General features: G+C 47.3%; 1 protein-coding gene across 2 annotated transcripts in view; it reads right to left on the bottom strand.

The window, feature by feature from the left end:
- LOC135811213 (E3 ubiquitin-protein ligase TRIM71-like) overlaps positions 1-15,572 on the bottom strand; it is a 233,073-nt gene that overhangs the window by 116,900 nt on the left and 100,601 nt on the right. The window lies entirely within an intron of this gene.

Genomic DNA, 15,572 nt, shown 5'->3' on the forward strand with positions numbered 1-15,572 from the left:
TGTTGGACCCCACTCCAACGGGATATCAGAAGTTTGGATAAATTCCACCATCAATGCATCCGGACTGTCCTCAGCATCACCAAGCCTCGTCAGTGGTCCGAGCGGCTGTCATCCACAGACCTGCGGAACCGTTGGGGAGACCCAGTACTGATGTCTACACGCCTCCGCAATCGGCGTCTGGAATGGACTGGGCACGTTGCGCGTATGGATGAGGATCGCACCCCCCTCCAACTCCTCTTTGGGTGGCTGCCTGTGCCTCGGCCGTTTTGTGGTCCCCGGCGACGGTGGAAAGACACGGTGATGACCGACCTCAAGGTTGCACTGCAACAGCCATCTCAGTGGTTCATCCTTGCTCAGGACCGCCAACAGTGGAGGGAAGTACGGGTTGCCCCTCAGTCGAGCTCCACCATGCCCAAGTCTGTGCATTGCGCAGTGTGTGACCGGAACTTCTCACGGGTCTCAGATAGGACGCGGCACAAGTGCACCACTCAGAGACGGCTTCCCATCCAGCTCCAGCGTGGATCAGTGCAATGCCAGAACTGCCAGAGGTGGTTCCGCAGCAAGGGTGGCTACTCTGTTCATCGATGCCAGCCTGTCACGAGTTCTCCTACACCAACAGTCAGTCTGTCTGTGCCACTTTCAGCTTGTTGCCAGCAGCACTGCCCAACATGTCAGCGATGCTTCCGTTCTGCGGCCGGGTTCAAGCGTCACAACTGCAATCGTGGTGCGAGACCATCTGCTGCTGAGAGAGCAGCTCTGCCCCTCAGCTGCCCACGTTGTAAACGCAATTTCCGCCGGCAGCAGGACCTAGCCAGACATTCGCGGTCCTGCTTGTGATCCGTGTCCCGTTTTCTGGTCCCCTTTCAATAGGGGTGACACTTGCCCCTCTGGGCAGTCATGCTGCTAGTAGTAGTAGTAGTGTGTGTGTGTGTGTGTGTGTGTGTGTGTGGGTGCGTGCGTGCGTGCGTGCGTGCGTGCGTGCGTGCGTGCGTGTGTGTGTGTGTGTGTGTGTGTGTGTGTGTGTGAGAGAGTGCGTGCGTGCCTGCAAGCGTGCGTGCGTGCGTGCGCGTGCGTGCGTGTGTGTGATAACCGCAATCAATAAAATGAGCTGAACCGACATTTGTGTACTTTATTCATGCAATGGAAAAACGGTGGAGACGATGATTGTGCAATAGAACGATGAAAAGAAATGGTGTAGAGAAAAAATATGAATTCAAACAAGTTGTCGTACTAAAGGACACTGAAACAAAATTGAACTATTATAGAAAATCTAAATTAGAGAAATAACACTAAGAACAACAGTAGTGAAATTTACAAGTGTGAATTTTAACAATCAAGGCGAGAGCAACAACGAATGCGTGTGCTAACAATAAACTTTCAAATGGAAAAATGAACAAACAAGAGAAAGAATGAAGGGAGGACAAAGTGATAACACATAACAACAGTACATTTCACCTAGAACATTAATTAACAGCCAAGCTTGGCCGCACCAAAACACGACACGTTACAATTGAACAATTTAAACCCAATTATACTATCTTTCTGTACACACAAATTAGGATTATACAGACGCTGATAGATAGCTTCCAACACTTTTAACTGTAGTCCATAACCATGATGACCACGGCACAATACAGTGAACGAAGAGTCGGAATACGAATTGCAACAATCAGGACTAGCTAGCAGATGATTGTACACTGAAGACTTGCTACCACGAAACCTACCCACAACACTAACACTCTCACCGGCACTCTCACCATCACTCCCATCATTACTCTCCGACTCACCGCTCCCTTCGCCGTCCGTTCCATCCTAAGCTTCCTCTGCACTCTCTCTGTCTCATCCATCCCGCCTGACCAGGTCCATTGAACGTAACTCGGCCGTCACCCTGCTGTCACGTCCCTCCTTTCGCCCTTGTCCGTTGAGTGCGTAGCTTCTGTTGTAGTTGGCTGTTGATCGTCTTGGTCGTTCAATTGTGGGCTTGGATGGTGGATTAGTTGTGGTTGCTGTAGATTGCTCTGTTGGTGTTGGTGCGGGAGCTGCTGATATGCAAGGTGGGTCTTTTTGAGTCGGCATTTGTAGTGTTAATGCCGCTGTCAGTGTTGCTCGCGGTCTGCCACTGGCAAGCTCAACAGCCGCAAGAACCGATGGCGGAGGATCAGGAGGAGGCAGTGGTACCGGGACCGCAAGTGGCACCGCCTCAGCCAAAGCCGCCGGGGGCACTGACGAAGGAACCACCGACGGCAGGAGCAAAGGCGGCGACAGAAACCAACCCGATGAGCCACCACGCCCATTCTCCTCCACCACCGCCACCAGCGACAGCGGAGCAAGCACAGTTTGTGAGCTAGGATCCGCGGGTTGTGTAGGTAACGGCTGTGTGGTTAATGGTTGCTTTCTAGGTCGCCCTCGTTTCGGTCTTTATTGTTGTGCGAAAGGTGGAAGTATGTGATATGGTGTGTGTTGTTTGATGCGTGCGTTCAGGTGCTGAACAGTCCTACCAACATACCGACTAGCACATTGTCAGCATTCAAAGTTGTAAATAAGATGACTACGGTGATGGGCTGGTAGGACATTCTTCTGCACCGTAAACGCACGCATCGTCGTAAAGACTGGCACGACGTGTACTGCGTAGTATGTTCGACGAACAACAGACTTGACTGCACTACAAACTTTAGCCGACTCCTGCCCTTTCCACGGCAAACATAAATATACGGGTACAACGAGCAGGACCAACCATAGGAGCCTTCGTAGTTAGTTCGACTTTCAACAACTTCTGCAACAACAACTCAGGGTACCCATTCTTCACAAAAACTGTACGGAGAAAATCAAGCTCTTCCTGCAGCTTGCAGGACGAACAAATACGCTTCGCACGATCTACAAGGTTACGCACTAAGTTTACTTTAGATTGAGACGAACAATATGAGTCATATACAATGTACTGACCAGTAAACGTCGGCTTTCGATAAACGGTTGTCAGAAAATCACTACTAGTTTTTCCACAAGCATATCCAGAAATAACAATTCGTTGAACTGCTCTTGCTTTCTTTTTTCTTCTTCATTTTTCTCTTTTTTCCTTTTGTCTCTCTTTATTTTGCATCTTTGCTTCGGTCCGTGGTTGGTTTCACGCTTGCTTCCTTTTTATTGGCTATTTTCATTATGTGCCATGAAGTGCAAACAGTAAATAAATAAATATAAATCTAGGGGGACACCGTGGTGACGCTGGTACTCATCGCCTCCGCTCTCGAGGGTGCCCCGGAACGACGACGCGTACAGGAAAAGCCAAACATTTTGCATGTTATCTGCATTGTAGTCATATCATCACTTCACAACTGCAACTTGTATGCGACCAAGGATACATCAGAGTGGAGGCTGCTGAACAGACCAAGATCTTCCACGTTGAATACGCGGTAGCGGGCGACGACTTCGATTTTTCACTTTTTAGCTTTGCTGTGCTGAGCGAAGTGAGTCACTTCTTTGCGTTATGGAGTTTTGACATCTTGCTGTCCTGTTCGCACTTTGGCTGGTGTTTTCGGGGATGACGCAGATTCCAGAAAAGCTAGCTACTATCCCTGTCATACTATTCTTGCTCCCCAGTACTTTTGCCCTTCTCTTTCTCATTGTGAACCAAATACTGTAAACGACGAGCAGTTAGCCCAGTTCTTTTGTTGCATGGCAATGTGCCTGTTGGACAAAATGCAAAACATCGTCACTCCCATTGCTTTACAGCACGACATCTTTGGCTTGCGATGACTGTCGTCTTTCGATAATGTGAATCATGCCTTCCTATGGTTCCAATAATGTCATCTGTCTGTCTTTCATGCCGAGAGAGCCACACAGAGAGCAACAGAACAGGAGCGAAAATTAGTCAAAAAAAGTCGGAGAAAGTACCAACATGGTTGTCATTAAAATTCTGAAATTGGTCCACCTAGCGCAACCTTAGTCTCGTCTTGACGTTTCCTTCATTCTCCTGGGTTTTTACCAATAACCAGTGCATGCCGAAGTAGGTGGTGTTATGTGTGTGCAGCAAAATATCGAAAAAAAAGACCAACAAGTAGGAATTCATTGGTCAGAAAAAAATACGTCAAATAGTTGTGGCGTGTAAACCACTTTGAGTAGTAGCGTACTCGAGCGATAAGTGCACTATTTTTTAATGTCCACCACAGATGGGGCGCTATTCAAGATAGGGCACTATTCAAGAGAGGGCAATATGTTAAAAGCAAAGAAAGCAACGAAACAGAGCCTAAAGTTTACTGCAACCAATCAAAAAAAAGGGCAGCAAGAACTGTGATTTTGATTCTGACATGGACAAAAGCAGTATCAAAGGATCACCAAACTTGCACATGAGCTTGCTTCCAAGCCGGCAGGGTGGGGAGGGGGGGGGGGGGAGGGGGGGGGGGCATTATACAAGAGACGGGTTTCTTTTTTCACTGGCTCTTAGAGACTAGTGCAAATTCGAGATAGGGCTCTAATCGCGAGAGCACGATAGTGGTCAATTCATCAGCCTTGTAAGCTGTTGCATGCTGCAATCCCAGCACAACTTAGTACGGCTTCTGTTGTAGTATCGCTATCATCGTCTCCGGCAATGGGCGTCAAAGATTAAAGTTATGCAGAACTGCGACAACAAGGCACAATCTGACAGTGGTACTGAAACATTCGACGACCAGACACCTAGCTCCAACACATGTACCAAGCACCAACCAACAACTTTCCAACTTGGACGTCTCAGGTGTGCGAAGTTCCAAATGAATGGAGTTAAAGTGCAGCAAAGATATGCACAAGCTGTGTTGCGGGGTAACAAAGAATGCCGAACATTACAGGATGAGTAATGAGAATAGTAAGACAATTCGACGTACCGATCATACTCCAACTTGAAGACGCAAAGTAACAGACCACCCAACCCGAAGGTATGTAATAATACATGAAGAGGGGAAGCCAAGCGAAGACGATTTCTTGTTTTACAAAGATCACAGCTCACAGGCAAAGACAAAAAATTGCATAGTGGGAGCATAGTGTTGATGAGGCTTTTTGCCCTCAGCCGACCTGAGGTCTTGACGTCATGGGAATTGTGACAAACATGCAGAAAAGTTCCTACATCACTTCACGTTGGTGCAAATATAATGGGCAAGTTACTAACTTGAAGTTAGGGTTGGTTCGAGTATTGCCGGTGCGCAGCAGTGGGCTTCTTGCAACCCGCTCCCGGTGCATTGTATATGAACTAGTGCAGTCGTAACAAAATCATACGGTAAATAATCGCAAGGCAAAGGCGGCAAAGTTGGGCAGTGCTCAACTCTTGCGATTTGCTCCGGCATTTATCAAGTGCAATTTTGACCAAAAGTGGTTTGTGAACCGTTCGCGCCGGGGACCGTCGGTGCCGGGAGCCAGATTTTGTAAAAATTTCAAACCAAGGCTCGTCCTAATTTTTCCTAAATTGAAGGTAAAGATGAGATTTGCCATTCTTGTAGTCGCTTCAAGATCGCATAGCAAGTCAGCATACCAACCCGTCCTTCACGGTTGCTCTGCTTGTCAGTTGTGTAACTTATGAGACAAAATATAATTGAAACTAATAAAAAATGTGAAGGATACATTGGCAAGTTCTTGTAACATCATCAACGTTTGCATGCATAATTTCGACAACATCTCTTACTAGACTGCAATAAAAGGTGTAGAAGTAATTTCATAATCTCCAGTAAAAGGTAGCACCGAGTGACCATCACTAAAAGCCCTTGAACTACTGAAGAAAGAGGGAATTCAACCTTCAGTTGACTAACCTGTGGTACCATTTGGGCGCATTCTGCACTACTTTGTAGTAGATTTGGTACTCGATCCATATGCCGGACGGATCGGGAGCTGGCTCACCGCCCGGTCGCCGCCAATTTGGCTGATATGAACCAACCCCTAGGTAAAATTTTAAAAAGATATTCCACAGATGTACGTTTCTCCGTATTGCTGGTGACGGCTGAACAGGTGTGCTTGTCTAAAAATGTATCGTGACCTTAGGAAGGCTGTTGGTCATACTTTCAGCATTTAGGCTCCTCCTCTTATACATCAATATTTTCTTCCTTGTATTGTATTTATTTAAAAGGATTCTCCAAAAGCAAATGGATGCTTATCACGGAAGTCTCCCACATAAATATCGCAAGAAAAATGGGGAAATGGGGAGAGGAGAGTGGAAGATGAAGCATGGGAAGAAGGGAAACAAGTACCTAAATATCAAGGTATAAAAGCAGGAAAGAAATCGACGAGGGAAGAAATCACCTTTGCAGATAATAGCGGGACATTTAGATGAAAAAAAACCAGCAAGGATTAATTTCAAGGAAAAAAAATTCTCAAACGGAAAAGTTCGGAATTCCAGTCAGAGAATATCTATGCTGAGAGTAATGAGCCTTTAGAGCAATGCGAAAATTGACAGAGGACTTAACGCAGCGGATGTGTTCTGGAAGTTTGTTCCATTCCACAGATAAACTGAAGAGAGGGGATTTAAGGAAATGGGCGCCAGAACGAGGTAAAACTATAGAGGACGGGTGACGACAACTAAGGGATACATTGAATTTGAAACGAATTAGCAAAGACGGAAACTGGTAAAAGACATGATGAAAATACAGCAAGGACAGAATCTGACGACGCCACTTCAGGGATGAACAGTCACAAGTACGATTAAGAATCTGCTTCGAGGTTTCCCACTCAGGAGGGTGCCGGGTCTTACAAAGCAGATATGAACGAGCAGCAACGGCTTGCAGTCGGTCTAACGTAAGCGAATCTGAATGGGATACGGCGAATGACCAGACAGGGACTGCGTATTCTAACAGTGGTCGTACGTAACACTTGTAGAGCAAATTCACGGTTGAAGCAGAAAGGAAATGGGCCATATGGCGCAACAGAAAAACACGACTGCGAAACTTATGGGTGATAGATTTTATATGGTCAGAAAAATTTAGTGAAGGAGTGATAGTCACGCCGAGATGACAGTGGCTATCACCTTTCTGAATAGGCACACCGTTCATTGTCAAGGGGGATGACGAGCCGGGGGCTAATGCATATTTTTGAAAGGGTAGGTGGACGCATTTACTGGTGTTAAACGTCATGGCAGTAGCTCATGACCATTGACAACACTTATCAATGTAAGTCTGGAGCAATGCATGATGGATAGGAAGTGAGGTGTTTGCTGGAGAAACAAGAATTAAATTAGAGTCATCAGCAAAAAGGGATAGGGTACTAGAAGCAGGGGCATCAGGAAAGGAGTTGATGCACAGGTTAAAAAGAAGCGGGCCGAGATGGGAACCTTGGGGTACGCCAGCGGTGATGGGCAAAGGGTCAGAAAGAGTTTGGCCAATGCGAACGCAAATACTACGATCACTGATGAAGTCCTTCACCCAAGAACAGGCAGAAAGAGAACACCAACCTGAAACAGATTGAATAACTAAATGATGACTAACTCTGTCAAAGGCCTTAGAAAAATCAAGGAACAGCTGGTCACAAGAAGACTTAGAGTCAAATGCACGCGAAACAATTGAGGTAAGCTGTACCAATTGGTTAACTGTTGACCTCTTTCGACAAAAGCCAAACTGGCTGGAACTGATAATTTTATGGCTCTCAACAAACGAGTAAAACTGACGGCTAATCATAGACTCATACAATTTGGCAACTGCATTTAACAGCGATATAGGACGGTAATTGACTGGGTGAGAAGGATTACCTTTTCCCTTGAACACAGGTACAACAACGGCAGATTTCCACTCCCTGGGCTGAGTACTGGACAGCAAGCAGCAGTTGAAAAGGGCGGAAAGAGACTGTGACGTGACCTCAGCTGTTTCACGGAGGATGCGATTGTTCAGCAGTCCTGCGGTTTTACGTTGAATGGGAAGTCTGGATAGCGTGTCAAATACGGACTGCACAGAGAATGGTTGTATGGAGAACTTCACAGTGGACGTGGGTGTTAAAATACCAGCTGAGTGCAGGTCAGGTGGTAGCAGTGGCGCCTGGCTGTAGCCCGCAAACACTTTGGCTAGGAGATTCGTCTTTTCCGTATTACTCGTGGCTGGGTAGGCTTGGTTGTCATGGTAGAGGTCAGGGATAACCGGAGACGGGCGATTCACATTACAAAGGATCTTTGCTTTGCGCCACCATGTACGAGTTCCATGATGCTGAGCCATGTCTCTCGCCATCCTCTCGTGATAATGGCGTTTCGCCTTCCGGAGCAAGGAAGTAAGACAGTTACGTGAGAGTCTATACGCTATCCAACTATCTGTAGATCCGAGACGTTTGGCTATGGCGAAGAGGCGATCCCGAAGCCGCCTCTGACGATGGTGAACAGCAGAGTACCAAGGCTTGTTCGATGGAAATGTGCTTCTCCGGACAACGGGAACAAACAACGATACAGAGTCTTCCAGCGCTGTGCGCCACAATGACCAGGCCTCGTCAACTGTTTGCGCATTTTGGACGGCATCTAGCAAGGGTAGTTGCCACACGTGGTTGTTAAATGCTTGCCAGTCCGTGTGGGCAAAGTCGAGCCAGGTGTTTTGTGCAGAAGATATTTGGGCTGTGGAGCCTGCTGATCGGTTGTGGACGACATCGAAAACTACAGGACAGTGATCAGATACCGGTGGGAGAATGGTGAGATGGGAGACTGCTATTGGAGCATTAGTGATAACTAGGTCGAGTAGTGATGAACTCTTACCACTTGCGGAGTAGCGGGTAGGCTGTTGATCCACAAGTTGCGATAAGCCCAGATCATCCAGGGTGTCAACCATGCATGTACCAGCAGGTGTATCAGGATCGGATGCTAGCCATTTCGAGAGGCGAGGGTTAAAGTCGCCAATGACAAATATGGAAGCTTGAGGACAAGATATTGATTGAATGCAGGTCCGGAGTGCGCTGCAGAACTGATCAGGTGGCTGCCAAGGAGGACGGTAACAACAGAACACAAACGTGGAGTTGGGGCGATGCTCTAGTTCTATGCACACAATTTCAATGGTTGGATCAGCAGGCTGAAGATCTGGACGATGTTTGGTAGCATGGGAAATGGAAGGGTCCTTCATCCGTTAAGGCAAAATGTCGTTGCATTTTGTGTTCTTGTCATGATATTTCGGTTGGCATTAGACATTAATATGTCCGTAATCCATCTCCTACATAAGGTATCAGTGGTGTTGTCCATTGCTCTTACAGGCATTTGAACCTCCGAGAGCATGGAGTCCTTTCGAAAAAATCGGTGAAGCATAACCGTTTCTGGACAGGATATCACCAGAACACAACTCCCATCCAGGCGCATGACACCAAAGTGTGAAAATGAGAAGCAGTTTGAAAGTCCGTGTGGCTTGAAGAAGTGCCCAGAAGCCGGCCAGCCACTGCTGTACCAGCACAATGGTGCAGGTCCGCACACAGCCAAAATCAACACGCGTGGATTTGTTGGGCAGGGGAAATCAAAAGCGTTCGACATTAAGGTTTTTGTTCAGCCAGCGGAAAGTCCCGATCTCAATGTCGACGAATTGGTGTTCTTCCACAGCCTGTAGACAGACATGTATGTATGGCTTCTTCCATGTCATTCTGGAGAGTGACGGAGACCACAACTACCAGCGCCACAGCAAAGGTCGTGAAGCTCACAGTTGGAGCATAGAACTTGGCGATCTCCATGAACAAATCGTGTCTCGGCAATTTGTAAAGGCTGCGGAACAAAAGTTGGCAGCGCTGGAGGTGAAAGTCAGCAGGATGCAGATTAGATGTCATCAGGGAGTGAGTCGTCATCAGATTCAGACGAAGAGTGAGGCTGGACTGCTTTTTAAAATTGAAATGAGCCGGGTGACATCTGCAAATAACTTTCTCAGATATGCTGCTTTGTTTTCCACTCTGCAAAGCGTGTTTGCAGCCATAGATCGCTTTGAACCCAACTGGAAAAAATCAAAGAAGTTTTGTTGAACGGAGGAAGTACTTGTCTTATCTTGTAGTGCTCTGGCTCCTGATCACGATGGTCTTATTCGTTTTTCTCTGCCGTGACTGGAAGTGGGTGAAAACTTGAAATGAAGGTCCCCAAAATTGTCCCGAAGTACAGTGACGTCACGCCGGACTTGACCACCAGGAGTACATTCGTCACCAAAAACGAAGTCCAGCCCATATGCTGGTGATTGTGCCAACTGTCCGATGTACGGTGCATATGTGCCTTCTGAACTCGGACACTGATGTGTACGTTGTACACAATGAGAACGTCAAAAAGGGACAAAACAAATAAAAGTCGACAGCAGTATGTCGCACTGGTACTTCCTTTGCGAAGCTCCAGTTAGCTCTTTGTTTTGTTTCTGATTACGAAGGAGTAGGAGGATGTTTGTTTGCTGTTAGCGTGACACACATACATCATACTTGTAAATGACTTTGTTGTATCGAAGGTGGCGATGCAGCCCATGCGGCTCTGAAATGAAAGACGTCGGAGCTTGTCATCTCCGTCTTCACCAACTAGGGGTGTCATTGGGTAGTAGGGTACCTGTGCTACCGGTAATCAGAGCGGGTATTCAGGTTCCAGTTTGTTCCTTAGAACCCGATCGGGTGGTGGGAGTACGTTGTTTTTGCAACGGTGCATGTGAGAAGCATGGCTATGTGCTTAGTGTAAACTTTCTATGTAGCACAAGTGCACACTCACAGTAAAAACGATGTCAAAAATACCCGATAGGGTACCCGTGCTACCCGGATGGACGATAGGGTACCCGTGCTACCCGGATGGAAATACCCGATAGGGTACCCGTGCTACCCGGATGGAAATACCCGATAGGGTACCCGTGCTACCCGGATGGAAATACCCGATAGGGTACCCGTGCTACCCGGATGGAAATACCCGAACTCGTTACCCGACCAAACCCCTACCCGTTGCAGCCATATCAGCAAAAGTAGCTACATTGCGTTCCTTTGGGGCTCGGGTTGTTGGGTTTATCGCCTGCCGGAGGTGTACTGTTTTCTGCACACGCACTCATCATCGTGTTGTTCCTCACATGAAAAGTTCAAAATGTCGACGTACTTTCGTGCTCACAAAATAAACCTAAGATCATCTAGGAAGAAGTCAAAAGGTGAACACTCGGCTCCTTTTTTATTTTGATTTGGCTGCTGTACGTGGGTCTCTGTCTCTTTGGTACTCTCCTTCTGTACGTCGTACAAATACGGCCATCTGGGTTGGATCACAGAGTTCAAAAGGCACACGTGCACCGTACATCATGGTACATCGGAACAGCTGGCTCGATCGACCAGCACATAGACTTGACTTCCACATTCGACGAATGTGGAAGGCTTGGCTTGGCTTGGCTTGACCTCCACATTCGACGAAAGTGGAGGTAAAGTCCTGCGTGACATCACTCGGTACTTCGGGACAATTTTGGGCACCTTCCTTTCAAGTTTTCACCCACTTCCAGTCATTGCAGGGAAAATGATGAAGCACAACATCGTGATCAGGAGCCAAAAGACTACAAGGCAAGGCAAAAAAAACATTTTGGTGAATACAAGCCTGATTTTCAAGATGCACTGTGGGCACACAAGTCTGGTTTTAGTGTTGCCATACATAGAAATACCTGTCTTACTCTGTGCTGCGCTGACGAGTCCACAAAGGACGAAACAGTTCTGTCCGCAGATTGCACATTTTGCTCCTGCTCTTGTAGCAGTTGAGCACTCTTTGCTGTTTGTGTTATGCAGAGCTCACTGACTTGTCAGTTTGAGCACTCTGGCAAGGCACGTTCGGGCCTGGTTTAAATCTGGCTTTGGAAAATTTATTTTTCATTGCTACCAGGTTCGGCCTCATTTCCTCTGTGCTGCACTGACGACGAGTCCACAAAGGACGAAATAGTTCTGTCCGCAGATTGAGAAATACCTGTCTTATATAGAAGCCTGTCTCATGTAGAAGCCTGCAAAAATTCCCCCCAAAAGTCAATCTAAGACCCGGCTTTTATACACCGTCACGCTGAATTATGCATCTATGAGCGACATCTACAGAACCGCTGGTAGAGTAGACGTGTACACAAGTCTTGTCCTGGGCACGTTTTTTCTTCTTTTTTTCAGCTCCAGTAAAGCTGTATTTTTCATTGCAAAGCCGTCCTCGATTGTTGTGTTCGTTGTTCAAACCAAGTGGACATTCAATCAAGAAGGCAGCAGACATAACAGCCTGATTGGAGTTTCTCGTGGCATAGGACGGCCACACAGAGACACTTGGAGATTTTCTCAATATAAAATGCCGTATGTACGATACAGACTTCAATTTGTGCGATATCATAATTGTTCGTGATCTACCACATCGAGCAGAACGGGTTCCAAACACACGCTTAACGATGGCTAGGCTGCCGACCTGACTGGACAAATGATCCCTGGCTTCACCAGACGCCAGAAGTCGGAAACCATGTCCTTTGCCACAACGTCCATCTCCAAAATGAACTCCACCTTCGTCTAAAAAGGCTTGAAATACTCAATATTCAACCAAGATTCGTGGTCTCACGACGAAGAACCAGTCTTTGCGGTGGGCAAAATATGAAGTTGACTGTTGAGCTGGCAGCTAAGCTCGTTGCTATCAATGACTCCAACTGGGGAAAGTATTCCTGCAAGAAGCTCGCAGGAGAGCTTGCCTCCGCGGGATATCCATGTTCACCTGCATCTGTGAGACGATGGTGTAAAGTTCTTGGTGCAGTTCGACGCAGGCGGTACATCAAACCGAAGCTCTCCACTCGCCATCGTCAGAATCGTCTCTCTTGGGTTCTGGCCAGGTATACCAAGCGATCGAGGAAATTCGTGGACTGTTTAGACATCGTCCATGGGGACGAAAAATGGTTTTATCTAATGAAGGACGGAGCTGTGTGCAGAGTATTTCGTCAGTTCACTGTGAACGAATCGACTGGCGAAGTGGAGCGTACCGTACAAATGCCCGCAGACGGCTCTGTGTACCATAAATCACGTATGCCTAAAGTCATGTTTCTAGCTGCGACAGCTCGCCCGCGACCAGAGTATGGATTCGATGGCAAGATCAGAATTTGGCCCTTCACCCTGGAGCGCAAGGCGAAGCGCAGCGATGCACGTACAGGCACAGTGGCTGGTGAAACTGACATTCTCGAGAGTGTCAGCGTGAATGTGGAGGAGTATCGCAAAGTGATGCTAAAAAAAGACGGCGTGCTGGATGCGATGCGAAGTAAGATGTGGTGGTACAAGCGCGGATCGGGGAAGCCTGAGGCTGGTGATACACTGTACTACCAGCATGATGGAGCGCGCCCGCACACGGCGAAAGTCAACGAAGGTCATTGGGCTCGTCACGGGAAGAAAGGTGGATTCAAAATCGAAGTTGTTACGCAGCCTGCGCAATCACCCGACCTCAATTGTAACGATCTCGCCTTCTTCGCCAGCCTCCAGACGGAGAACGAGTTGGTGGTGAAGAAGAACGTGAAGGACCTCATCGAAGCTGTGAAGAGCGCATGGGAAGAGTATCCAGCGGAGCGCATGGATTCAGTTTGGCGTCTGTTGTGGGCTTCCTTCAAGGGTATCCTTTCTGACGATGGTGGGAATAATTATTCCCATTACACAGGCAGCCATACTGCTCATGCTAAGTGATCCAGAGCAGGTGACAAGCATGACAGGTCCTTTCCTTTCGAGAAATTCAAAGCATGCGAGACCACACGCGACCAACTTGCAGCCACCTTGGACTCTGTACAGAACGAAATTGTTTCGTCGACTGATATCAGCGAGGACGACACCTCCAGCTCGGCGTGATGCGCACCATCCGACAGAACATTGTCTTAGAACGTAACTGTAGACTTCAGACTATCACCCTGTGTAATAAATTACTGATTCTGTAGCTTCTGTCGTGAGTAATATCAAGTTTCAATTCGCTAGCCAAACTGCGACAATTTCGATGACGCGGAGGAAGTACATCTGTGTGTAGTTGAAGGTCCAGTGATAAAAGTTCTATTAGATTTGATGACATGGGCAACAAACGAGAGCTTATCCGATAGGGATTCGACTTTGATATTTTCTGGCTGTTGATTGTGCTGGCCAACACCAACATGGACATCCTAGCCTAGGGCCGCACACAGTCCAGGATGATACCGAGTTAAGTCAATGATCTCACAGAACCTTCCACCTTTGCTGGCGCTAGTGACACGAATAGGAAGGACCGCAGCAGGATTACTAATTAACGCTATGCAACAGTTTGGCCAGTTTAAATGTTTAGAAAATCGTCATAGGAGTTGCAAAGCTTGGCATTAGAGAAATGGTCACTCTATATCTGAGGAAACTGAATCAAAGAGATTTGCAGGGCTCAAGCAAAGTCCAAATGCTAGAGCACGTTCGTACTATTGACTGCCTAGCCAGAATATGACAAATAGCGGGTGGTCTTCAGGACATATTGGGATATGCCGGAACGCACTTTTGATGCCTAGCTTCACAAGATACATTGGCTGAGGTGGGGGCATACTAGTAGTTTCTGTTTTCACACGTTAAGACGTACTGAGCAGAGTATGGGAAAGGAAGATTATGAACGCTTGCAACAGGTATTTGCAGTTCATGTTGGGATCGTGATCCCGTTAAACTACTGGGCTGGCGGCTGAACTTTTGCGGGAATACTTGTTACGTGGATGATCCTTGTCACAGCGGTTGCAAATGTAGATTAGCTGGCAGATTGACCATATGCAATTGCCGAGATTGAGGTTGAGGTAGATGACGGCGCCTGCATTGTTGCGGGTGAGCAGCGAAGATGATACTGTTTGGGCTTGGTGTGCTATTTCGAGATGAAAGAAAGGACACATGTTGTGTGCAGACACCAGGTGAACAAGGTTTCATGACATACATTCAGGCCTAGCTTCGCCTGGGATACAGAGTGGCCAAGTATTTATGTCAATGGTATCAAATTACTTGCCTGGCTGGGAAGCGAGAAGCCTGCAAAAGCGCTGATTTTACAAAGCCTCTGTGAAATACTGCCTGGTGACCTGCAAAATCCATGCAGTGGGATAACAGCCTTCCTGCAGTGTGATGGAAGTGCATTACTAATCACAACATTCATATGGAGATAACCTGCTGCCGACCAAGTTGTGATAGCATGCAGACGTCCACGAGCCGGGCCAATGGTGCCCACCACCGCTTCAACTGATATTGCATCACCGGAAGAACTAAATTTGAGCAAAAAAACTTATGGTTATCAACTGCCTCCAAGGTCTAAGGCAACAGTAGGTCAGAGAAGTTCCAGCAGGATATGAACCTGCTGTCATCATATTTCCAAGCACCTATCTTGATCACCCAGCCAGCAGGGAGTTGATTATGCAGCACTCTTGCCATTGTCGGCTAACACAGCTGGTGACGCTAGTACTGTCCATGGTTGCGGCAAGACAGAGGTTCCAACCTTGTCCGTGATGGCAGAATGAACTTCATCCTGAATTACTTCTCGAATCCCAGATGGACCCAAATTGGGCGAGGGGCCGACTAGCAATTCGCACATGCCGTTGGTGAGAGCGGCAGAGTCATCTGAATGCTGTGTACTCCATGTCATACAGCAATCTCTGAGCCAACATGCACAGGTGTCACTGAAGCCTGGTTTTGAAGTAAAAAGTTAATTATTTCAGAAAATCAGATGCTAA

This window comes from Sycon ciliatum, chromosome 3 (genome assembly GCF_964019385.1).
Source record: "Sycon ciliatum chromosome 3, ocSycCili1.1, whole genome shotgun sequence".
Taxonomy (NCBI): Eukaryota; Metazoa; Porifera; class Calcarea; order Leucosolenida; family Sycettidae; genus Sycon; species Sycon ciliatum.